The following is a 25,211-nucleotide window of genomic DNA, read 5'->3' on the forward strand; positions in this document are numbered from 1 at the left end:
ACGGTCTGTTTAATTTGTAGATCCGGGTCTTGATAGATGTGTATAAGAAATGAGGGGCTAGATGCAACTCTGGCTCATGGGTATGAACAGGAGCTAGGAACACTAGGGCCAGTGTAGGAACAGACTTGTGATATGCAAGGATACTAGACTGGAACCAGGGTGAACAGACCAGGTCCACTGGGCAACCCGCCATCTAGTAACCTGTGAAGGCCAGGAAGACCATAATATATACTCCAGCAACAAGGGTGACCCAAGTAACTCAGAATAGTATAGTACTGGTAGATAGGAACTCAGAACTCAAGCCAAGAATCAGAGTCCTACTGTATGTAGTCAAAGTACAACTTGTGAAAGTTGCAACTCTGGTACAGCTTTGACACAAGAACTGGAACTGGAACCACTGAGGAACTCAGAAACTGAGAGTCAGGATAGGTAATACGGCTACTGAACACCTCAGTGTACAGACTGTATACGGCACCCTAGCCCTGGAACCAGCACCCAAGACAATAGCACACAGTGCAGTGAAGCCAATACAAGTTAGCACAATAGTATAACCTGATAACCTGGACAACCACTGAGCATAGAGTATACCAGCATAAGTAACTTGCATGCACTGTCCCAGTGGTATTATGGAATGACACGCGACTGAACTCGCTGGCTCAGCACTGATAGGTGATGGTACACAGGCAAATGAAAGTTATATACTTGCTGGCTGAGATAAAGTGGTTAGTGCAGGTCTGTTTGCAGCGTGGGAGCTGCGGTGCTGACAGGTAATAGAACACAGCGAAAGATGGATAGCAGGTCTATATGCAGCGTGGAATCTGCAGCGCTAACAGGTAATAGAACACAGCGGCAGATGAACATGGGTCTGTATGCAGCATGGATGCTGCAGCACTGACTTGTAATGGAACACAGTGGCAGATGGGACACAGGTCTGTATACAGCATGGAAGCTGCGATGCTGACAGGTAATGGAACACAGCGGCAGTTGAACACAGGTCTGTATGCAGCAAGGATGCTGCGGTGCTGACAGGTAATGTAACACAGTGGCAGATGGAACACAGGTCTGTATGCAGTGTGGACACGGCAGCGCTGACAGGTGATGTAACACTGTGGCAGATGTAACACACGCCTGTATGCAGAGTGGACGCTGCAGCGCTGACAGGTAATGTAACACAGCAGCAGATGGACACAGGTCTGTATGCAGCGTGGACGCTGCAGCGCTGACAGGTAATGTAACACAGCAGCAGATGGACACAGGTCAGTATGCAGCGTGGATGCTGCAGCGCTGACAGGTAATGTAACACAGCGGCAGATGGACACAGGTCTGTATGCAGCGTGGACGCTGCAGTGCTGACAGGTGATGTAACACAGTGGCAGATGGACACAGGTCTGTATGCAGCATGGACGCTGCAGCGCTGACAGGTAATGTAACACAGCAGCAGATGTAACACACGTCTGTATGCAGCATGGACGCTGCAGCGCTGACAGGTAATGTAACACAGCAGCAGATGGACACAGGTCTGTATGCAGCGTGGTCGCTGCAGCGCTGACAGGTAATGTAACACAGCGGCAGATGGACAGAGGTCTGTATGCAGCGTGGATGCTGCAGCGCTGACAGGTAATGTAACACATTGGCAGATGGACACAGGTCTGTATGCAGCGTGGACGCTGCGGTGCTGACAGGTAATGTAACACATTGGCAGATGGACACAGGCCTGTATGCAGCGTGGACGCTGCAGCGCTGACAGGTGCTGTAACACAGTGGCAGATGGAACACAGGTCTGTAAGCAGTGTGGAAGCTGCGATGCTGGCAGGTGAACAATACTCAGCGTAGATGGTAAATTGGGAGAACCCATGAAGTAGCAGATGAAGTCACAGAGGACACGAACGCAGGATACGGGAGTATGCCTGGAGCCTTTAACTGTCCAAGGTAGGAACACATTTTTCAGGCAATGGGTTGCACACAGAAACTGGTTTAAATAGGAAATGGTCTATAGCCATTGTACTAGCTGACCAGATGAGCACACAGGTGCATCAGTTAATCATAGGGAGGCATCCATGGGATGTATTGGAAACTGAAATTAATAGATGTCTGAGTCTGAAAGAGATGCTAAGTCTCTAATTCATGTCAAATTTGTATTTAAAACCAATGTGATAGCAGGAGCCAAATGTGGCAGAGCAATGCTCATATTTTTGAGAGTCAGTGTAGGGACTGACGAGCTGGGAAGACCGTGCTGTGGTTGGTCAGCTGGACAAATTATTGTAATATTTCAGAACTAACATTCCCTGAATTTAAAGGAATTACAGTTTGAAATGTGAGATTGTATGATTTTTTTAAAAGAAAATGGTGTGGTCACATACCAAAGGCACCGCACGGATTAAGCCTATTATTTATGTACATATTTTATGGTCACACTTTCTGGGGCACCCTGATTTTCCAAATGTAAGTCAAACTTTGGCCCTCATTCAGAGCCGTACGCTCTGAGCAGAGCGCACGCTCTGATGAGGGCCGGGCTCCATTTTCATGGAGCGTCCTCCTGGACGCTCGAATAGCTGTTGGTCACCACCCACAGGCTATACGAGCGTGCATTGTGATGGTCGCGATGGTCGAGACCATCGCGACCATCGAATTTGCGAGCCGGAGCCTGCGGTTGAGGTTTTCAACCGCAAGCTCCGGAGTGATTTTGGCTCTATCAGAGCCAAAATCACTCCCACTGACATCACTAGTGATGTCAGTGGGCCGGCTTTTGACGGGAGGCGTTCCCGTGGGAACGCCCCCGTCAGGGAGGCACGCCCCCGGCGAGCCCACCAAAGGGGGCGTGCTGTCAATCAACATTGACAGCACGCCCCCTTTGATCGGACACTACGAGCGAAGGACTTTCCTTCGCTTGTCGCGTCTGGCGCATGCGCACGACGGAGCTCCCTCCGTCGTACGCATGCTCAGTCCATAACATCGACCCACTTGCGAGCGGACAGCCGCTCGCGAGTGGGTCTGAATCAGGCCCTTTGTCAGCTTATTCCCAGGTGCTCATTAACTGATGTACCTGGGTGTGGTAGACTCATGGAAGAAGCATCATTTTTATTTAAAATCAGTGTGATAGCAGGAGCCTGAAGTGCTAGAGTAATGCTCTTATTTTTGAGAGTCAGTGTATGGACTGACCAGATGGGAAGATTGGGCCGTGGTGAGTCAGCTGGACAAATTATTGCAATATTTTGGAACTAAAGGGTGGCATCCACTAGACGATTTTATCCCTGTCCAACCTCTAAACAATTTTCCCTTGAATTTTCCCTTGAAATTTGATCTTCCACTCTGAATGATTTACAAACGATATGCAAACGATTTGCAAACGTTTTGCAAACGATCTAACGATAAATGATGTTGTTTCAATCTGTGAATGACAGCTTTCAGCTATAGTGGGCAGATAATATTTTAGAGGGGTTCATTGTTTGATCGTTCAGCGTGAACGATGTGTACACAATATGTAAACGATTTGTAAGTGATCTCTAAGCGATATGAAAGCGATCAAGTGAAATTGACCTGCATGTTCAGTCGATGGAGGAGACGATCAAACTAGCAGCGGGAACGCGCATCGTTCATTGTTCGAAACAATTACTGCACGATTTGCAAACGATTTTTAAACGATTGAACGATAACGATATCGTTATCGTTAAATCGCCTGCTAAAATTGTCTAGTGGATGCCCCCCATAACATTCCTTGAATTTAAAGGAATTACAGTTTGAGATGTACTGTAGGTGAGTGCCGAGATTGATATAATGCAAATTATATTCTGAACTTAGGGCCTGATTCAGACCCACTCGCGAGCGGCTGTCCGCTCGCAAGTGGGTCGATGGTGTTCACTGCGCATGCGCACGACGGAGGGAGCTCCGTCATGCGCATGCGCGAGACGTGACGAGCGAAGGACTTTCCTTCGCTCGTTGTGTCTGATCAAAGGGGGCGTGCTGTCGATGTTGATTGACAGCACGCCACCTTTGGTGGGCGTGCCGGGGGCGTGCCTGCCAGACGGAGGCGTTCCCAAGGGAACGCCTACCGTCAGAAGCCTGCCCCACTGACATCACTAGTGATGTCAGTGGGAGTGATTTTGGCTCTGATAGAGCCAAAATCACTCCGGGCCTTGCGGTTGAGAAACTCAACTGCAGGCTTCGGCTCGCATTGGCGATGGTCGCGATGGTCAAGACCAACGCGACCATCATCCTGCACGCTCGTATATGCTGTGGGTGGTGACCCACAGCTATACGAGCGTCCAGGAGGACGCTCCATAATTATGGAGGTGGGCCCTGATTCAGAGCGAGCGCTCTGGTCAGAGCGTCCGGCTCTGAATCAGGGCCTTAGTGCCTGATTCAGAGCCGGATGCAATTAGCCGTTCGCTCGTATGCATTCGATTGTTTTAAACCACGCATGCATCCGGTTCTCATTGCGCATGTGCGGCCGGATCATTGCGGTAATTTTTCGTTCGTTCGTTCGTTCGTATACACAGCGAACAGGAAGTGACCTATGTCATTTGATTGACAGAATGTTCCGTTTATGGGTGGTAACGGGGGAGGAGATGAGAAAACGCAGGCGCAGCAAGCCGTTTTTTAGGTGTACATGTATTATCTTGTGCGAACGTCCAATTTGGACGCTATTTTGGATACGTCACTGTGTGATCCAGTTTCCATTATGACTGCTCGTTCAGCTTGTGGTAGGGTATTGGATCTCGCAAAGACTATGGTCTGTTCGTAGCTCCCTTAGCGAATCGATGTTTTGCTATTCTCCTTTACAAGGCACAAGACCAATCACCTAATAATTGGATCACTTGCGAGAAGGTGATTTTCAATGGCCATGATTTATTAGCTAAATTTGGAACACATGTTGTGTTCCTGTTTGTTTGTGTTTTGTAATCACAGCAATTACAAAATAAATGTTTAAATAAAGGTTAAAATGCTTGATTTTTTTGCTATATTCCGTACGCATGTTGTTGTCAGATTTATTTTGTGTTTAAAAAGCCCAACACATTTTTTTTTTATGTATAATTTTTTTTTTACATTTTGGTTACAATACAGAAAGACAATCAGATACTAATTGCTTTGCTTGTGTTATTGTTTACCTACCTGTTACCTTATGTTTTTTGGATTTAAACATTTTTTAAAGAATATGACCTTTGTTATGTATTTAAGTATGTTTGTTCCAGTCCCTTTTAGCCATTTGCTAATGAATTTGACACACATTTTTTTTCTTTAGGGATTTTTTTTTTTCAAAAATTAAATGTTCACATTTTGTTAGAAATGTTGTTTTTTTTTCAGCGAAATTATTATTTTTTTTTACATCCCAAAAATAAAGTAATGTTAAAAAAAAATCAATTCACAAGAAAGGAGAGGGAGGTTTGGGGTAGCAAAAATATGGGGCAAACACAGAGATGGAATTTGGGGAAATTAGCCAGTGCTGACAATGCCTTCTCCCCCACTTGGCTTGATGTTGGAGGGAGCATGACTTTGTCTGTCTGGTTGTACGGCATGCCTGGGCAGAGGTAGCAGGTGTTTCCTCTGGGCTAGGCATAGGGCTAGGCACATTTGGTGGGATGGCCGATGTTGCGCCAGAGGTGGAGGGCCCTGATGTTCCAGCAGGAAGGCAGGCCGGCCCCAACATGCACAGGTGGACGAGCTGCTCCAGGGCATTAGCTATTCTGACATTGACCGCATTTGCCTCCAGGGCGTCTGCCACCCGTAGCAGATTGGCGTCCATCCTCATCAGAATCTCTGTGTTTTTATCCGTTTTATCATTGAGATCTGTGAGAAGGGCCACTGCCTGCGAGGGGAAAGGCCCTGGACTGTCCGCCACAGGGTCCCCAGCCAGAAATACTGCTTCCTCCCATGCGGAGCCAGCAGATCTACTGCGGCCAAACCTCAGTTCTGGAGCAGACTCGTCCTCTTCTGTGTCTGTGTGAAAAAGAGAGAACATAAAAATCTTAGTACATTTGTCTTTGTATTTAAACAAGTTTTTCAAACATTTATAACTAAATTACCTGCAGCAACATTTGGAGCCGCATAGTCTGGCATGTCTGTGTCCATGTTGGACACGCCAAACACCTCCTCTTCCTGCACACACCCCTGTGCCAGCTCCTCCAAATCTGTTAACTTCAATGACACAGGGGTTGGCCCACCACCTGTCCCCCCTGCATGACTAGCCCTATCAACCATTTTTTGTTTTAGCCGATATTTGAAGTCGCTCCATCTGTTGTTTAAAAATGTATGGTTAGTTTTTTAACTAAGTTTTTTGAATTTTGGAAATAGGTTACAGCATTTATGTACCGGCGTTTGACCTCTTTGGTTGAACGGACAAAATCACCAACCCCTTTTACAGCACTGGCTATTTCCTCCGACAGTTTCCATCTCTGGGTTGCACCCGTATTTCGGGGTGCCTGTGCCAGGTTATCAACGCACTTTTGCACCAAAGCCTCCTTCTCCTTTCTTGTGAATTGCGGCTGCCTTTTTCGTTTGGCCCTGGCCTGGGTACTAGGCCCCGCAACCTCCTCATTGTCAGTCTCAACACCTTACAAAAAAAAATATTAAAAATAAATATATTTTTTTTATTTGTGTGGTAACTTTAATTTTGGAGCTACTTACTGTGAGGTACTGGATTTTGGCTTTGCTGCTGTTCAGTGGACATTATTAAACCCTTGAATTCAGCAGACCCATTGTGGGCTCTCGTGACAAATTTATAGATGCGTGTGCATTATACGGGCGCATCTATTGTGCGTCATTGATTTGAAAGGGAATGTTCGGTCTATTTAAGGCTTTTTTGTGGCTTTGTTTCGGGGTGGGTTGATTGAAGTGGTTGGAGGTTGTGATTGTTGCGGAGTTGTGGTCTGTTAAGTAGTTGGTTTGATTTGGTGCTAGTTGTCGATTTTTATTTATTTTTCTTTCGCATTTTTGTGTTTTTTTACTAAGCCTTTTTTCTTTTTTGTGTTGAGGTAAGTTTTGTGGGTCGCTTTTTTTTTTTTTTTTAATGTTAATACGTGTTTTTTTTTTTTTTTTAGTTTTTTTTTTCTTTTCTCCTTTCGTGTTGTGGACTGCGTTTATTTTTTGGTGATTGTCTTTGTGCAGTAAGTGTTTCTTGACATACATTAGACCCTGTTTTTTTTTAAATTTATCATGTTTTTTTAAGGGGTCACACTATGCAGATAGATGATTTTTTTTTTTGCCCAAATGATTTTTTAGCCATCAAAAATGCAAAATGTATTGCGTATATTTTGCTCATCTCCTGTCTGTGGCGTTAATGTACCATTTAGCGTTATTTTGTAATCTCTATTGCGTATATTTTGCTCATCTCCTGTCTGTGGCGTTAGCGTACCATTTTGCGTTATTTTGTAACCTCTATTGCGTATATTTTGCTTATCTGTCTGTGGCGTTAGCGTACCATTTCGCGTTATTTTGTAATCTCTATTGCGTATATTTTGCTCATCTCCTATCTGTGGCATTAGCGTGCCATTTAGCGTTATTTTGTAACCTCTATTGCATATATTTTGCATATCTCCTGTCTATGGCGTTATCGTACATTTTAATTTTCTTTGAAAATCCTAGAATAACAACATCACCTGTGTAGTGCATGCATTCTTTATATTTTTGCCTTAGCCTGTCTTTATTTTGTGTTAATTATTACATTATTTTTATGGTAAATCTAATTTGTAGGTTTACTTCAAGATGTCACTGCCTATCCCTGTAAGATTCTTCTTAATGTGTAAAAAAGATAAGTATATTTTCTCATTGTAAAATGTTGTAAAAATAACTACATTGTCTAACATTTCAGATTGATGTTAGGCAAATTATAGTGGCGATGGTCCACGACCCCAACCAACCTGAACATCCTCCTAGGCATAGGCATCGTAGGCGTGCAAGGCCCCAGATATTTAGAACACGTGTCACCCTTTTTGGAATGCCTGATGATGTGGTTTTACGGCGTTATCGCCTACCACCCCAAATCATCCTAGACACTCTTTCATTAATAGAGAGTGATCTGGCAAGGCAAATTAACAATCCAACAGCAATTTAACGTATGCAGTTAATGTCAGTGTTACATTTTTGCACCTAAGGATCCTTCCAGACCACAGTTGGGATCGTTGCTGGCATTTCCCAATCCTACTTTTCAAGAATCCTGAGGGCGGTAATGGATGCACTCTTTAAGCACCTCCATCATTTGATTAATATGCCATTGGATATGGGGTCCCTTAATGTGGTGAAGCAGAAATTTTTCGAAATTGCAGGCTTCCCACACATCATAGGGGTTGTGGACGGCACTCACATACCACTTCAGCCTCCAGCAGCGCTGGAGGCAATATTTAGGAACCACAAACATTTCCATTCAATGAATGTAATGGTGGTATGTGATGCCTCCCTCCAGATCCTGTCCCTGAATGCCAAATTTCCAGGAAGTGCACATGATTCATTTGTCGCCTGGCAATCAGGGCTTTGGCACAAATTAAACAACCTACAAGCTGGTGATGCATGGCTTCTTGGTAAGTGGTACCCCTAATTTTTAAATCAAACACTGTTGACTTTGAAATGCTTTTTTATTTTCACAGGAGACAGTGGTTACCCTTGCATGCCCTGGCTGCTCACTCCTTATTTGGTTCCTACACCAGGGCCACAAAGTCAATATAATTCCGCACTTACTGCCACCAGGCAGGTGGTGGAGTGTTGTATTGGCCTTTTAAAAGGCCGATTTCGATGCCTCCCCCGCTCTGGTGGCGACCTCATGTATTTGCCGGCTATGGTTTCCAAAATTGTGGTCCTGTGTGGGATATTTCACAACATCGCCATAAGGAGTGGTGTCCCAATGCAGCCAGAGGATGCCTTGCCTGAGGATGGACCCCCTGAGGTTGGTCGGAGGAGAGTGTCAGGGGGGCCATACGTGATGAGGTAGTTTCACGCTTTTTCAGGTATTTGATTTTCCTTTTTTTTACATTTATTGACATTGTGAATACTGAAAATTATGTGTGTTTACTATCCTATGTTTTGAATTTTAACCTTTATTTTTTTTGGAAAATCCAAACAACAACCTGCTTACTTCCTGAAATTGATCGCCTGTGACAATAATGACTCACAAATGACCTTTACACCTGGACAAATGTGTTTCTTACCTGATTTGGGACAACATGTTGGCATGCACCATCTTCAACCAGTTTTTTTTCAAGTATTTGTGTGTTTTTTTGTATTGTGAGATAATGTATAATAAACAAATTTTATATTTAAGCGTTTTTTTTAACAAGAAAAACCAGCAAATGGACAGTACCTTTTAAATTAATTTCCAAGTGTTTTTTTTCTTTTTCAACAAAATAACAATTTCCAACATGTTTGCATAGTTTGCCCAACCTTTTTTCCTCTTTATTTTCCTATTTTGGGAGTTGCATGGATAATTTTTAATAAATGAAATAATTACATAAGGGTATTTTAGCGAAACATTATGGAGTTAATGTCAATTGTCCCAATTAGTTGAATGACAAAATATGTCATTATAATCTTGGAAACCACTCTTTGTTTTTTTAATTAAAATTTTTAAAGAATAATTACTCAAAAAATTTAGTCTGACACATTGTTTGCATTTTCACATGCAAATTCAAAAAGCCCAAATGTTAAAAAAACAAAAACAGATTGATTGACCTTGTGAGCTAATGTTTGAGTCTGTAAATGACATTTGATTAAATAAACACCTTTTATTAACCAAATAAAAAAAATTAAAAAATGAATGGTGCAAAAATACGATTAAATGGTCCATTGACACCAGCAGCTGGACCAAATGCCCCCTTATCGCCATTATATGGGCCAAAATCGCCTGATCCCGCCTCCTTGGGTCTATTGAAAGACAAATATGTGTTTTAATTAAATGTGATTTTTTAAAAGAAAACATAAAAGAAAAACAGTATGATTTACAAATAAAAATAGTTTACATACCATGCTAATTGTTGTGCCAAAATATAGTGGTAACATGAATTTGCCTAAATTACCAATTGGCACAAAAAAACAACTTAACAAAACATGAACATGAGAATAGTGGTTTGAACAATCACTTTGGCATCTTAAATAATCCTTACACAATTTGTATATTGATTTTAGTCAAGAAATTTAAAAAAATACAATGAAACTTGTATTTGGCTCTGGCATATGTGGTTATTGTAAAGTTTATTTTGTAATGAAATATGAATAAATTTGTCCAAAATTTGGGTAAACAAACTCAAAAAAACTTAAAAATAAAAAAAAAACAGAAAAAAAAAACATTTTAAACATTAAATTTGGGACGAAATTTTACAAAAATTAGCACCCAAAAGAAAAAAAAAAGATGCTTTAACCCAAAAGAAAAAAATGAAAAAAATTGGTCTGCCCTTAGATTGTAAGCAGGGATACCACAGTGTATGCATATAGGGCACATTTTAACAAAATAATTGCAAACATGAAATACAAAATACCTGCAGGTTCAGGGCCAGGTTGGCCCAGATCCTCTTCCTTGGAAGAAGTGGGCCAGTGAATGGCCGAACAAGGTGGGGAAATGTCCGATGGGGATAAAGGGGAGGGAGTGGAATCAGGAGTGGGTGCATCAGGGGAGGGTGTGGGAATGTGGATGGGTAGGACAGGGGAGGGAGGGGTTATTTGGATTTGGGGAACAGGAGAGGGAGGGGAAATAGGGATGTCCAGGTCAGGGGAGGGTGGAGAAATTTGGGAGGAGTGGGCAGGGGAGGAGATGGTGGGAGTTGGGGAGAGGGGTCAGGCAGGCCTCCGACTCCGTCTATGGATCTGCTCCTGACCTAAATGATGTATAGTTTGTAATATTAGCAAATATGTATACCAAAAAATATTTAAAATGTTAAACATTAACCCAAAAGAAAATAATAATTAAAAATCAACAACATTAACAAGGTCTCATTTAGCCCGAAAAAAACGCATACTGCACACATGCACATGCATTAATGCAAATTTACATTAGCAAAGACAAAAAGTAACAACATATTGTCATAGATATATAAACATTCAAATATCCACTTACGCCGACGGATCCTCATCTGAAGATGCGCAAGCAAGTGTGGGGACCGGCGGCGTAAATCCGACCACCGACGCTCTAATAAAGCCCAATGCCCACAGCATGCGCCGCATCTCCGCGTACGCCCGTCACTTGCGTTGGTTGGTGACGGGGGGCGGCATGTCTGTTATACGCCGATCCAGCACTTCAGTGAGCACCAGCAGCTCACGCCGTGTAAAAGCACTGGCTCTCATGATGGCAATGTTTTTTTTTTTACACAAATCAGTTTTATTACAGGTACCCCTAAATTTTGATTGGCTAATGTACTTTCAGTAATAACATGAAGAATTCTATTGGTTAATGTGTGAGTCATGTGAATAACCCCTAAAAATATATTGTGACTTAGGATTGGCTTGCTGCATTTGGATGCGTTAGCAACAAGCCGGAAATAAAACAATTTCTAAATTATAAACCAAAATAAAAGCTATTAAAAAACCAAACAAACAGCCTTTGGATTTAAAAATAACAAGTTTGCCGTTAAAAGCGGACGGATTCTACGGACCAAAATGAACACAAAACAAACAATAAAGTTTATTGACATTCAAAAAAGAAACAAGATTGAAAACATTCGAACAACAATTAAGTAAATTAAGGTAATGATTGGCACCAATCGATTCACGGATGTTTGACGAACGAGAAACGAGGCAATCGACAAATGACAGGCCTACTTCCGGTCGTACTTGTGCGAGCGAACACTTCATCAAAAAACGAGTAGTGCGCTCGCTATTTCGGACGCTCGTTAGCTAGAGGAGGGGTTGTGGAAATATGGGGTGGAAGACTCGTTGCGAGCGACCACACGTGCTAGCGCTTGGTTTGACATTTGGACGGTCGTACCTACTGCGGACAAACATCTGATTGCGTCCGGCTCTGAATAAGGCCCTTATTGCAGTGGCATTCTATGATATAACCAGTCAATGCTCTAAGCTGCATAAAACACAAGATGCTGTTTCGGTGTTAGAGCTAGCTCAGCAGAGTAGAACCCCTTTAGTTAAAGCGATAACTAGTTGTTGAAAGGTTTCTTCAAGAATTTTGTAGTTAAAAAAGAGTTTATGGGACCAATATTCCATGTGACTGGCTGAAATGAGTTGGTATGTGATTCTGTGTTGGTCTCTGTGTGGGTTTAAACTGACAAATTATTCTATCGCTCCCAAATAGTATTTTTTAAGATATTTTAGGATAAACAGATCTGCAGCTCCTGACAGTTATATTTTTTTGTTAACTACCCTGCTGGCCGAAGGTAACAGTCTTTTCATTAATTACTGCTCTGCTGAAAGAATTTTTTTTTCTTCTATTTTGTGGACTATACAGTATTTCTTGAAAGCAGAGGCATGGACTTTATCATACTTGCTGATATCCAGATTTTTCTCTCCGGGAGTTGACTGGAGAGAAGATGCAGGTGGGTGGTGGTGGGGGCGGGTCCAGACTAACTGCACCATTAAGCCCCGCCCTCTTGCATATTTGAATAGAGGGCAGGGCTAAATGATGCGATTGTCATAGAATAGCTTCATTAGGCCACACCCCTAGTGACTCGCCGATCCGTGAGGAACTTTTCTAATTTCAACTAGGAAGTGGGTAAAATGCGGGAGAAGTGACTACTTTCCCTGGGGTGCGGGGGGTTACCCAAAAAATCAGGAGCCTTCGGCAGGTCCCAGGAGGGTAGGCAAGTATGATTTAGCAAGATTATGTTGTGTTAGTCTTTAAAATTTATATTTTTAGAATGAGTTTGCTCTTCTCTTAAAATGGTTGAATACTGTAAAGTACATATACTGTATATGTTGAGTTATGGCTGGCTAATAATAATTTTATTAACTGCACTGACTTAGGACTTAACCCTGCGTCGGGCGCACCTCTGGGACTCCCAGGTTTGGGCGCAGTGCACCTGACAGGCGCCTGTTATAAAATCGTCATTAGCACCTAATTAACTCAATTCTAACGCTCTTAAAGTGATCAGTGACCTTCATTAGGATGTACAAAGAGAGAATATATGGAAATCTGATTCACAAAACCACATTTATTAACTTTAAAGCACGTAAAACAAAAAATACTTTATTTTAAGAGGCGCAGTGTGCCTAAGAGGCCACCCTGGACAAACCTACATATTTCCGCAAAATACCCACAACCTTTGTAATTTTCATTCATAAAATGAGCAAAATACACAAATTTGTGAGAAAATAAAAAGATATACGTACCTTCAAAAGTCGGATGAGTTCGGGCGCAATTAGCCTGAGAGGCCAGGAAGGTCATTGCTGTACTCCATGCAGGCGGTGGGAAAACTGACTAGGGGGGTTTCAAACAGCACCTAGAGATAGGAAGGTACTAGGATGGGCAGGCCCTTTTGCCCCCTTGCGGCGGAGAGGTGAGTGAGAACAGCTTTGTGGCGCCTGTCAGGCCAGCTGCGCCCGATGCAGGGTTAATGGTAAAATCCTCCCATCATTTGTCAGGCTATTGCTCTCTAATGCCTCCGTAGTCAGTGAGTCTAATTATAGACCTTATGCTGATCTTGTCATACGCTCCCCTTTTTGTACAGGACAGCTCTGCACAGTTAGCCCTCTGACAGGGATACTCCATCCCTCTGACACAGGAGCTCAGAAAATGTGTTATCCTACCTCATGCTCTGATCTCCTTAGGTGGCAGTCACTCATTCCCCTTAACCCATGTAGGGGAGCTGACAGGATCAGGTATGCGCACTGAATACGCAACTGTGCCAACACATTTGTGGTGCGATCAGCCACAATGTAACTGGACACATCTGTATTTGTAAAGTGCACTGCATCCCAGTATGCTGTACTACCCCAGATCGTGTGCGTAAATGCGGTCTGACTCCACGCAGCTGTGAGGTGGTCAAAATTGACTGAAAATGACTGGAAATTAATGTTATTGAGTTTAATAATACTATAAGAACAAAAATGCTAATCCAAATCCAAAACCAGTCACGGCAGTTTGGCAAACCCAAAACTGGATGACGAATCAGAGTCAAATCCAAATCCAGCAAAAAATGGCCCGGCGCACAACTCCAATTCTGACGAGTGGATCAGGGCCGGATTAAGGTCTGTGGGGGCCCCTGGGCAACAAACTTGTGGGGGCCCCTATAGTAGTTCCCCCCAAATGCAGTGCCCCCTGTAGTAATGCCCCTTATGCAGTGCCCCCAGTAGTGGTCCCCACTATGCAGTGCCCCATGCAGGGCCCCTTATATAATGCCCCAGTAGTGGTCCCCCTATACAGTGCCCATAGAAAAGCGCCCCTTATATAGTGCCCCCAGACCCAGTAGTCCCCCCCCATGCAGTGTCCAATATTTAAAGCCCCAGTAGTGGTCCCCCTATACAGTGTCCCTTATATAGTGCCCCCAGACCCAGTACTGGTCCCCCCTATGCAGTGCCCCTTATATATTGACCCCAGTAGTCCAACCTATACACTGCCCCCAGTAGTTGTCCTATGCATTGCCCCCAGTACCCCCATGAAGCGGCCCACCCTATGCAGTGCCCCATACACACACACACAAAAAAAACAAAACTTACCTGAATCCCCGCTGCGGACGCGACCACCGCTGTCCTCTCCGGCTCTTCTTCTGCACTATGGGAGAGACGTCAGCATCATGACATCACTCCCATCATCACCCGGGGGGAGCCGGAAGATGGAGCTCATGAGTGAGCTCCAGCCGGCTCCCTCCATTGAAGCAGCAGCCAATGAGAGTCTGTGTGACTCTCATCGGCTGCTGTAACATACACACAGCTGCTGACTGCGGCTGTGTGTATGTCACTGCGTAATGTGGCCGCGCTCACTGCGCGGTCTACACTACACTAGCGGAGGAGCTAGCAGCGAGTGAAGCCACTGGCTGCACCGCTGCTAGTGGGGGCCCCTCTGTGTGTGGGGGCCCAGGGATGACCGCCCCTGTTGCCCCCCCTTAATCCGGCCCTGGAGTGGATGGTACTATATTAGGAGGTATAGGAGGTATAGCAGAATTCTGGACGTTTTCTTAAATGTTTTCATCTACTTGAAACATCTGCAGCTCCAGATCTACATCTCTATCTACTCTTTGCTGTGTAATCATGATCCTCCACCTCTGTCAAAAGATATCATATACCTTTATTACCAGAACTCCATACTGTATACTGTAAGACCATCATACTTTTAAAAAAGCTTCACATCCAATCATGAAATGCTGAAATGTTAGTACTGCTCTGAAACTTACATAAAGTGGAGTTTTTACTTTTTACATATGTCTTAGTTTTTGGAATTTAGGGGGAGCTGTATCATGCGGTGAAACAAGTGGAGAAGATGCCCATAGCAACAGGTAGAAGCTAATTGCTTCCTATGGGCAACTTCTTCCCCATAGGAAGGGTCTATTCATGTGTGGTACCCCACCTAGTTAGTCTCTCAGACCTGAGGAAGGGATTTGTTAATATATATGTATAAGTATGATTTATGTATTACAGAAAATGCCTAGTTGTGTAATACATTGCATTGTTCTGCTATACTATGCCACCCTGACCACTGCACAGGACTTGAAGGAGTTAATGCAGTCAGGAAATGAAAGAGAGGTTCTGCCTAAGCTCATAGTGGTGGATGCTGATTGGACAGTGTGTGTAAAGCCAGAAGAAGAAGGAGGGGTTGAAATCCCATGTGTCCGGAAACTGAAAGTAAGAGGGGTCGGCAAAGGGTTATGACTAGAATAGAGGGCTGCAGGGGACCTGTGACGTCACACCCACGTGACCAGTGATGACAGGGGGAGGGGCAAGGATGAGAACAGGGGGCCATAAGTGTCCCCTCACGGGCTCGCTATGCCTGCCACGCTTCGGGCACGGTGGCTCACTACGCTTGCCACAAATATTTGTTCCCCATCTATGCCCTCATGGATGGTAACGCAGGAGCGGTCCAGCCCTCCTGCAGCAGTCACGTGGTTGATACGTCACAGAGGTCCCTTCTGCGCATAGGATCTAGCCGCAACCCTTTTAGAACTGCACACTATTCACAGACACTACTTGTTGAACTATCTCAGACCACATGGACCTACTTAAAGTGTATTTCACCCTGAACAACTAGATATATCTGTGACTTGTTAGACATCAGTCAGTGCCACAGTTGTGCTAATAAAAGCTGCATATAGAGACTGTGAGAGACATTTGTTTGCAAAGTAAAGGGCAGTACCAAGTGGCTGTTCCCTGTATATAACCTGTCTTTACCAACCAGTATTTCACAAGCCGTATGACAAGTGTATCTCCTGCCACAGTCTGCATTGTGTGAGGGACTCCTCAAGTCACCATATTGTACCTTGGATATGCTCAGGGGCACCGAGAGGGGGGGTGAGTGGGTTCAATTTACCTGGGCCCGGGCTTCCAGAGGGGCCCGGCGGGGGCCCGGGTCCGGTGCCGACCCCCCCCCTCCCTCCTCACTATCTCCCAGCACACAGCGTGTGCTGAGATGCAGTGGGAGATTGCTGTGGCTGCTGCTTAGCCGCCGCGAGCAATCTCTTATGCCTGAGGGGGGGAGCAATCACACTGATCGCGCCCCCCTGGCTTTGCGCGGGGCTGAGGGGCTCGCAGCGCCCCCCTCCCCGGCGTGCAGAGCCGATACGCGGCGCTGCAAATGTATACTTTTTTATTTGAGGGGGCGTGGCCACGCCTCCCATGATTAGGCCATGCCCCCTCTTTACCGGGGCCCGGCAGCGCTCTCAACGGCCCTGGATATGCTAATAAATATACAACAGTATCATTGCTTCTAAAATTAGAGGATTGCTAATCTTATGAGTGGACTCTAACCCAAAATGTAGTGGAATACTCCTAAATTGTTCTACCATCTAGTGCTTACAACCATCCGGCCACAGTGTCAAAGAGACCAAACATTTACAGCTTTTCCTTTCATGTGCACCACCTCTACAGCATTGAGGAGAACAATGGGTTGGGAAATGTGATTTGATGTTTACTTGCAGTTATTTGTATATTGATTCATATTGCAACTTGCTGAGTTCTTGTAAATAGGTTTTGCGAAGAGAGCAAACAATTTTGATGCATATCAGTTACAAGTGTAGTTCCATTTTACATTGGAATAGTATTTCTGTAGCATAATCTTTGGATTCGTATCACAAGTGTACTGTATACTCAGACTGTATGTTCATTGTTTACCAATATTGCATACTGTTGGTGTATGGTAATAACCTTTTGAAAACTTTCAGATAATAGGTAGTATAGAAATAGGGTTTCATGTCCAGCGCTAACCTTATAAGGAAATGAGTGTGTGATCAAGTATATCTTACAGATGTACAAAATATGTTAAAACATGGATGTTTAATGTAGGGGTGTGCACCGGCCGCTTTTCGTGTTTTGTGTTTTGGTTTTGGATCTGGATCTTTCTTCGTATTTTGGATCTGGATTGGTTTTGCCAAAACCACCCTTCCGTGTTTTGGGTTCTGGGTTTTGTGTTTTGGATCTGTATTTTTTTGAAAAAAAGCATAAAAACAGCTAAAATCACAGAATTTGTAGGTTTTTCTGCTCCTATGCTATTATTAACCTCAATAACCTTAATTTCCACTCATTTCCAGTCTATTCTGAACACCTCACACCTCACAATAGTGTTTTTATGTCCAAAAGGTTGCACCGAAGTAGCTGGATGACTATGCTAAGCGACACGAGTGGGCGGCACAAACACGTGACCCATCTAGGCGTGATACTGCAGTGGCAGACAGGATGGCAGTTAGAAAAACTAGGCCCCAAACTGTACATACTGCAAAGAAAAAAAAGAGGTGCAAGATGGAATTGTCCTTGGGCCCTCCCACCCACCCTTATGTTGTATAAACAGGACATGCACACTTTAACAAACCAATCATTTCAGCGCCAGGGTCTGCCACACAACTGTGGCTGAAATGATTGGTTCGTTTGGGCCCCCACAAAACAAGCTGGCAATTAATCTGTCCCTGCACAAACTGGCTCTACGGAGGCAAGATGTCATCCTCATCCTCCTCATTCACCGATTCCTCACCCTCTTCAGTGTGTACATCCTCATCATCACAAAGTATTAACTCGTCCCCACTTGAATCCACCACCACAGGTCCCTCTGTACGTTCTGGAGGCTGGTCTCCCTGGAAGAGCTGATAATTCATTTTGATGAACATCATCTTCTCCACATTCTGTGGAAGCAACCTCCTACGCCTTTCGCTGACAAGGTTCCCGGCTGCACTAAACACTCTTTCGGAGTACACACTGGAGGGGGGGCAACTCAGGTAAAATAGAGCCAGTTTGTACAGGGGCCTGCAAATTGCCTCTTTTTCCTGCCAGTACAGGTATGGACTGTCTGACATGCCTACTTGGATGCTGTCACCGATGTAATCCTCCACCATTCTGTCAATGGTGACAGTATCATATGCAGTGACAGTAGACATGTCAGAAATTGTTGCCAGGTCCTTCAGTCCGAACCAGATGTCCAAACTTGGTCCTGCCTGCCCTGCATCACCGCCAGCGGGTTGCTTAGGATACCTAAGTTTTTTCCTGGCAGCCCCAGTTGAGGGAGAAAATGAAGAAGGAGCTGTTGACGTGTCACATTCCGCTTCAGCTGACAGTGTGTTCACCAGCAGGTCTTTGCACCTCTGCAGGCTTGTGTCGGCCTGAAAGAGAGACACCACATAGGCTTTAAACCTAGGATCGAGCACGGTGGCAAAAATGTAGTGGTCTGATTTCAACAGATTGACCACCCTGGAATCCTGGCAAAGTGAATGAAGGGCTTCATCCACAAGTCCCACATGCCGAGTGGAATCGCTCCGTCTTAGCTCCTCCTTCACTTTCTCCAGCTGCTTCTGTCATAGGTGGATGTATAGGCTTGTATGGCCTTTTGCTGCTCCTCCATCCTCTGAAGCATATAGAGGGTTGAGTTCCACCGCGTCACAACCTCTTGCTTCAGGTGATGGCGGGGCAGGTTCAAGAGTGTTTGCTGGCGCTCCAGTCTTCGGCACGCAGTCGCTGAATGGCGAAAGTGGCCCGAAATTTTTCGGGCCATCCAAAGCGTCTCCTGCACGCCCCTGTTGCTTTTCAGAAAATTCTGCACCACCAAGTTTATTGTGTGAGCAAAACATGGGACGTGCTGGAATTTGCCCAGATGTAATGCCCGCACAATATTGGTGGCGTTGTCAGATATCACAAATCCCCAGGAGAGTCTGAGTGGGGTAAGCCACTGGGCGATGATTTCCCTCAGTTTCTCTAAGAGGTTGTCGGCGGTGTGCCTCTTACTGAAACCGGTGATACACAGCGTAGCCTGCCTTGGAACGAGCTGGCGTTTCTGAGATGCTGCTACTGGTGACGCTGCTGCTGTTGCTGTGTAAGGTGATACATCTACCCAGTGGGCTGTCACAGTCATATAGTCCTTAGTCTGCCCTGTTCCACTTGTCCACATGTCTGTGGTTAAGTGGACATTGGGTACAACGGCATTTTTCAGGACACTGAGGACACTTTTTCTGACGTTTCTGTACAGTCTCGGTATCGCCTGCCTAGTGAAGTGGAATCTAGACGGGATTTGGAACAGGGGATACACTACCTCCATCAATTGTCTAAATCCCACTGCACTAATGGCGGATACCGGACGCACGTCTATCACCAACATAGCAGTCAAGGCCTCAGTTATACGTTTTGCTTCAGGATGACTGCTGTCGTACTTCATCCTCCTCGCTAAGGACTGTTGGAGGGTCAATGATTTAGTAAAAGTAGTGGTGTTCCTACTTCCTCTCTGGGATGATGAACGACTCCCAGCAGCAGCAACAGCAGCAGCGGCAGCAGGAGGCGTAGCAATGCAGGATCCTCCGGAGGATTCCCGGATAGGAGAGTCAGTCATGCCAGTGACATGGCCTGCAGGACTACTTCCGATCCTGACTAAGGAGGAAATTGACGAGGAGGGAGTTGACGGTGTGGTCTGCAGGCGCTTGGATACAACAGGACAACTGGATTTAGGTGTCCCTGGACTGCTTACGGTCTTAGCCAAAGTTTCTGAACTTGACAGTAACTTATTATGAACGCGCTGCAGGTGCCGTATAAGGGAGGATGTTCCTAGGTGGTTAACGTCCCTACCCCTACTTATTCCACCTTTACATATGGTACATATGGCAAGACAGTTGTTGTCCAGATTTGGATAGAAATATTGCCAGACCAAAGAGGTGGAATGTTTGGTCTTCTGCCCATGCATGATCGTGATGGGCTTTTTCATCCCACGGACAACAACTGTCTCCCCCGAAGCCTGATTTAAACAAACCACATCACCATCAGAATCCTCCTCGCCAACTTCCTCCTCAGTGCCAACTACACCAGTATCCTCATCCTGTTGTACTTCAACAGTGACATCTTCAATTTGCATATCAGCAAGTGGACTGTGGGTGCTCCTTTCAGCACTTGCAGGGGGCGTGCAAATGGTGGAAAGAGCCACCTCTTCCCGTCCAGTGCTGGGAAGGTCAGGCATCGCAACCACCACCACACTTGGACTCTCCTTGGGGATTTGTGATATCTTCTTAGAAAGCACAGTTCTTCGCTGTGCTTTAGCCAGCTTAACTCTTTTGATTTTTTTAGTGGGAGGAGGGCTTCCATCGTCATGTGAAGCTGAACCACTAGTCATGAACATACTAGGGATCGACCTTAGCCGTTCCTTGCCACTCCGTGTCGTAAATGGCATATTGGCAAGTTTACGTTTCTCTTCAGATGATTTAAATGTTTTTTTCAAGGTCATTTTCCTGAACTTTGTCATTTGGGATTGTATGTGCCCTCTACTATGACATTGGGCATCGGCCTTGGCAGACGACGTTGATGGCATGTTATCGTCTATGTCATGACTAGTGGCAGCAGCTTCAGCACTAGGAGGAAGTGGTTCTTGATCTTTCTCTATTTTATTTTTATCGGAGAAAGTTTGGTCCTCCATTTATGTTATATCGATTTGATATATACGTGCGGCTAAACACAGAAAATATTTTTTTATTTTTGCTGGAGAGTAGTGCACTTTGTGGGTTACACCACCCTTTAAGAAATGAGCCAGCTGGCCCTTTACTTATGGGACACAGGCGCAAGCTTGGCGCTGCTCCTTTGTTGATGCACGTGCGGCTACTGCGCACACAATTCACAAACACAGAAAAATATTTTGTTATTTGGTTTGGAGTGTACTTTGGGGGTTACAGCACCCTTTAATGGTCAAGCTAGCCTGCCCTTTACTTATGACACAGGCGCACACTTGGCACTACTTTGTTGATGCACGTGCGGCTACTGCGCACACAATTCACAAACACAGAAAATATATATTTTTTTGGTTTGGACTGGAGTGTACTTTGGGGGTTACAGCACCCTTTAACGGTCAAGCCAGCTGGCCCTTTACTTATGACACAGGCGCACGCTTGGCACTACTTTGTTGATGCACGTGCGGCTACTGCGCACACAATTCACAAACACAGAAAATATTTTTTTTTTCGGTTTGGACTGGAGTGTACTTTGGGGGTTACAGCACCCTTTAACGGTCAAGCCAGCCGGCCCTTTACTTATGACACATGCGCACGCTTGGCACTACTTTGTTGATGCACGTGCGGCTACTGCGCACTCAATTCACAAACACAGAAAATTATTTTTTTTTGGTTTGGACTGGAGTGTACTTTGGGGGTTACAGCACCCTTTAACGGTCAAGCCAGCCGGCCCTTTACTTATGACACAGGCGCACGCTTGGCACTACTTTGTTGATGCACGTGCGGCTACTGCGCACACAATTCACAAACACAGAAAATATATATTTTTTTTGGTTTGGACTGGAGTGTACTTTGGGGGTTACAGCACCCTTTAACGGTCAAGCCAGCCGGCCCTTTACTTATGACACAGGCGCACGCTTGGCACTACTTTGTTGATGCACGTGCGGCTACTGCGACACACAATTCACAAACACAGAAAAAATATTATTTTTTTAGCACTTGGGGGGAGCACCCCTGATGGACAGAGCACCCCCTGGACAACACTACAGCACCCCTTTAGGACTGGGACACTGCCCTGGACTTTGGAGTGGACACAGCCCCTATGGAGAACTGACTGCACAACACAGTCCAGCCAGCCCCTATGGACTTTGAAGTAGGGGTGAGCGGGTTCGGATTTCTGAAATCCGAACCCCCCCGAGCCCCCCCGATCCGAGTCCGATCCGAGTCAGGCTCGACTTTTCCCGCCTGACTCGGATCTGACATCGAGGCAAAACGTCATCATCCCGCCTTCCGAGTCTCGCGGGTTTTGGATCCTATATAAGGTACCCGCGTCGGCGCCATTTTCTCACTCGGCTGTGGACAGTGAAGAGGGAGGGTGGGAGTTAGTGCTGTGTAGTGTAGTGTAGTGTAGTGCTGCTGTTGTCCACTACTTCAAAGTCCATAGGGGCTGGCTGTGTTGTGCTGTGCTGCTGTTGTTAATAGGGGCTGTGTCCACTACTTCAAAGTCCATAGGGGCTGGCTGGACTGTGTTGTGCAGTCAGTTCCAAAGTCCTGTGCAGTGTCCCAGTCCTAAAGGGGTGCTGTAGTGTTGTCCAGGGGGTGCTCTGTCCATCAGGGGTGCTCCCCCCAAGTGCTAAAAAAATAATATATTTTCTGTGTTTGTGAATTGTGTGCGCAGTAGCCGCACGTGCATCAACAAAGTAGTGCCAAGCGTGCGCCTGTGTCATAAGTAAAGGGCCGGCTGGCTTGACCGTTAAGGGTGCTGTAACCCCCGAAAGTACACTCCAGTCCAAACCAAAAAAAAAATTATTTTCTGTGTTTGTGAATTGTGTGCGCAGTAGCCGCACGTGCATCAACAAAGTAGTGCCAAGCGTGCGCCTGTGTCATAAGTAAAGGGCCGGCTGGCTTGACCGTTAAGGGTGCTGTAACCCCCGAAAGTACACTCCAGTCCAAACCTAAAAAAAAATTATTTTCTGTGTTTGTGAATTGTGTGCGCAGTAGCCGCACGTGCATCAACAAAGTAGTGCCAAGCATGCGCCTGTGTCATAAGTAAAGGGCCGGCTGGCTTGACCGTTAAAGGGTGCTGTAACCCCCGAAAGTACACTCCAGTCCAAACCAAAAAAAAATTATTTTCTGTGTTTGTGAATTGTGTGCGCAGTAGCCGCACGTGCATCAACAAAGTAGTGCCAAGCGTGCGCCTGTGTCATAAGTAAAGGGCCGGCTGGCTTGACCGTTAAAGGGTGCTGTAACCCCCGAAAGTACACTCCAGTCCAAACCAAAAAAAAATTATTTTCTGTGTTTGTGAATTGTGTGCGCAGTAGCCGCACGTGCATCAACAAAGTAGTGCCAAGCGTGCGCCTGTGTCATAAGTAAAGGGCCGGCTGGCTTGACCGTTAAGGGTGCTGTAACCCCCGAAAGTACACTCCAGTCCAAACCTAAAAAAAAATTATTTTCTGTGTTTGTGAATTGTGTGCGCAGTAGCCGCACGTGCATCAACAAAGTAGTGCCAAGAGTGCGCCTGTGTCATAAGTAAAGGGCCGGCTGGCTTGACCGTTAAAGGGTGCTGTAACCCCCGAAAGTACACTCCAGTCCAAACCAAAAAAAAATTATTTTCTGTGTTTGTGAATTGTGTGCGCAGTAGCCGCACGTGCATCAACAAAGTAGTGCCAAGCGTGCGCCTGTGTCATAAGTAAAGGGCCGGCTGGCTTGACCGTTAAAGGGTGCTGTAACCCCTGAAAGTACACTCCAGTCCAAACCAAAAAAAAATTATTTTCTGTGTTTGTGAATTGTGTGCGCAGTAGCCGCACGTGCATCAACAAAGTAGTGCCAAGCGTGCGCCTGTGTCATAAGTAAAGGGCCGGCTGGCTTGACCGTTAAGGGTGCTGTAACTCCCGAAAGTACACTCCAGTCCAAACCAAAAAAAAAATTATTTTCTGTGTTTGTGAATTGTGTGCGCAGTAGCCGCACGTGCATCAACAAAGTAGTGCCAAGCGTGCGCCTGTGTCATAAGTAAAGGGCCGGCTGGCTTGACCGTTAAGGGTGCTGTAACCCCCGAAAGTACACTCCAGTCCAAACCAAAAAAAAAATTATTTTCTGTGTTTGTGAATTGTGTGCGCAGTAGCCGCACGTGCATCAACAAAGTAGTGCCAAGCGTGCGCCTGTGTCATAAGTAAAGGGCCGGCTGGCTTGACCGTTAAGGGTGCTGTAACCCCCGAAAGTACACTCCAGTCCAAACCTAAAAAAAAATTATTTTCTGTGTTTGTGAATTGTGTGCGCAGTAGCCGCACGTGCATCAACAAAGTAGTGCCAAGCGTGCGCCTGTGTCATAAGTAAAGGGCCGGCTGGCTTGACCGTTAAAGGGTGCTGTAACCCCCGAAAGTACACTCCAGTCCAAACCAAAAAAAAATTATTTTCTGTGTTTGTGAATTGTGTGCGCAGTAGCCGCACGTGCATCAACAAAGTAGTGCCAAGCGTGCGCCTGTGTCATAAGTAAAGGGCCGGCTGGCTTGACCGTTAAAGGGTGCTGTAACCCCCAAAGTACACTCCAGTCCAAACCAAAAAAAAATTATTTTCTGTGTTTGTGAATTGTGTGCGCAGTAGCCGCACGTGCATCAACAAAGTAGTGCCAAGAGTGCGCCTGTGTCATAAGTAAAGGGCCGGCTGGCTTGACCGTTAAAGGGTGCTGTAACCCACAAAGTACACTCCAGTCCGAACCAAAAAAAAATTTATTTTCTGTGTTTAGCCGCACGTATATATCAAATCGATATAACATAAATGGAGGACCAAACTTTCTCCGATAAAAATAAAATAGAGAAAGATCAAGAACCACTTCCTCCTAGTGCTGAAGCTGCTGCCACTAGTCATGACATAGACGATAACATGCCATCAACGTCGTCTGCCAAGGCCGATGCCCAATGTCATAGTAGAGGGCACATACAATCCCAAATGGCAAAGTTCAGGAAAATGACCTTGAAAAAGACATTTAAATCAGCTGAAGAGAAACGTAAACTTGCCAATATGCCATTTACGACACGGAGTGGCAAGGAACGGCTAAGGTCGATCCCTAGTATGTTCATGACTAGTGGTTCAGCTTCACATGACGATGGAAGCACTCTTCCCACTAAAAAAATCAAAAGAGTTAAGCTGGCAAAAGCACAGCGAAGAACTGTGCTTTCTAAGAAGATATCACAAATCCCCAAAGAGAGTCCAAGTGTGGTGGTGGTTGCGATGCCTGAC

The sequence above is a fragment of the Taudactylus pleione genome, unplaced genomic scaffold (genome assembly GCF_031769625.1).
Source record: "Taudactylus pleione unplaced genomic scaffold, aTauple2 ptg000039l, whole genome shotgun sequence".
Taxonomy (NCBI): Eukaryota; Metazoa; Chordata; class Amphibia; order Anura; family Myobatrachidae; genus Taudactylus; species Taudactylus pleione.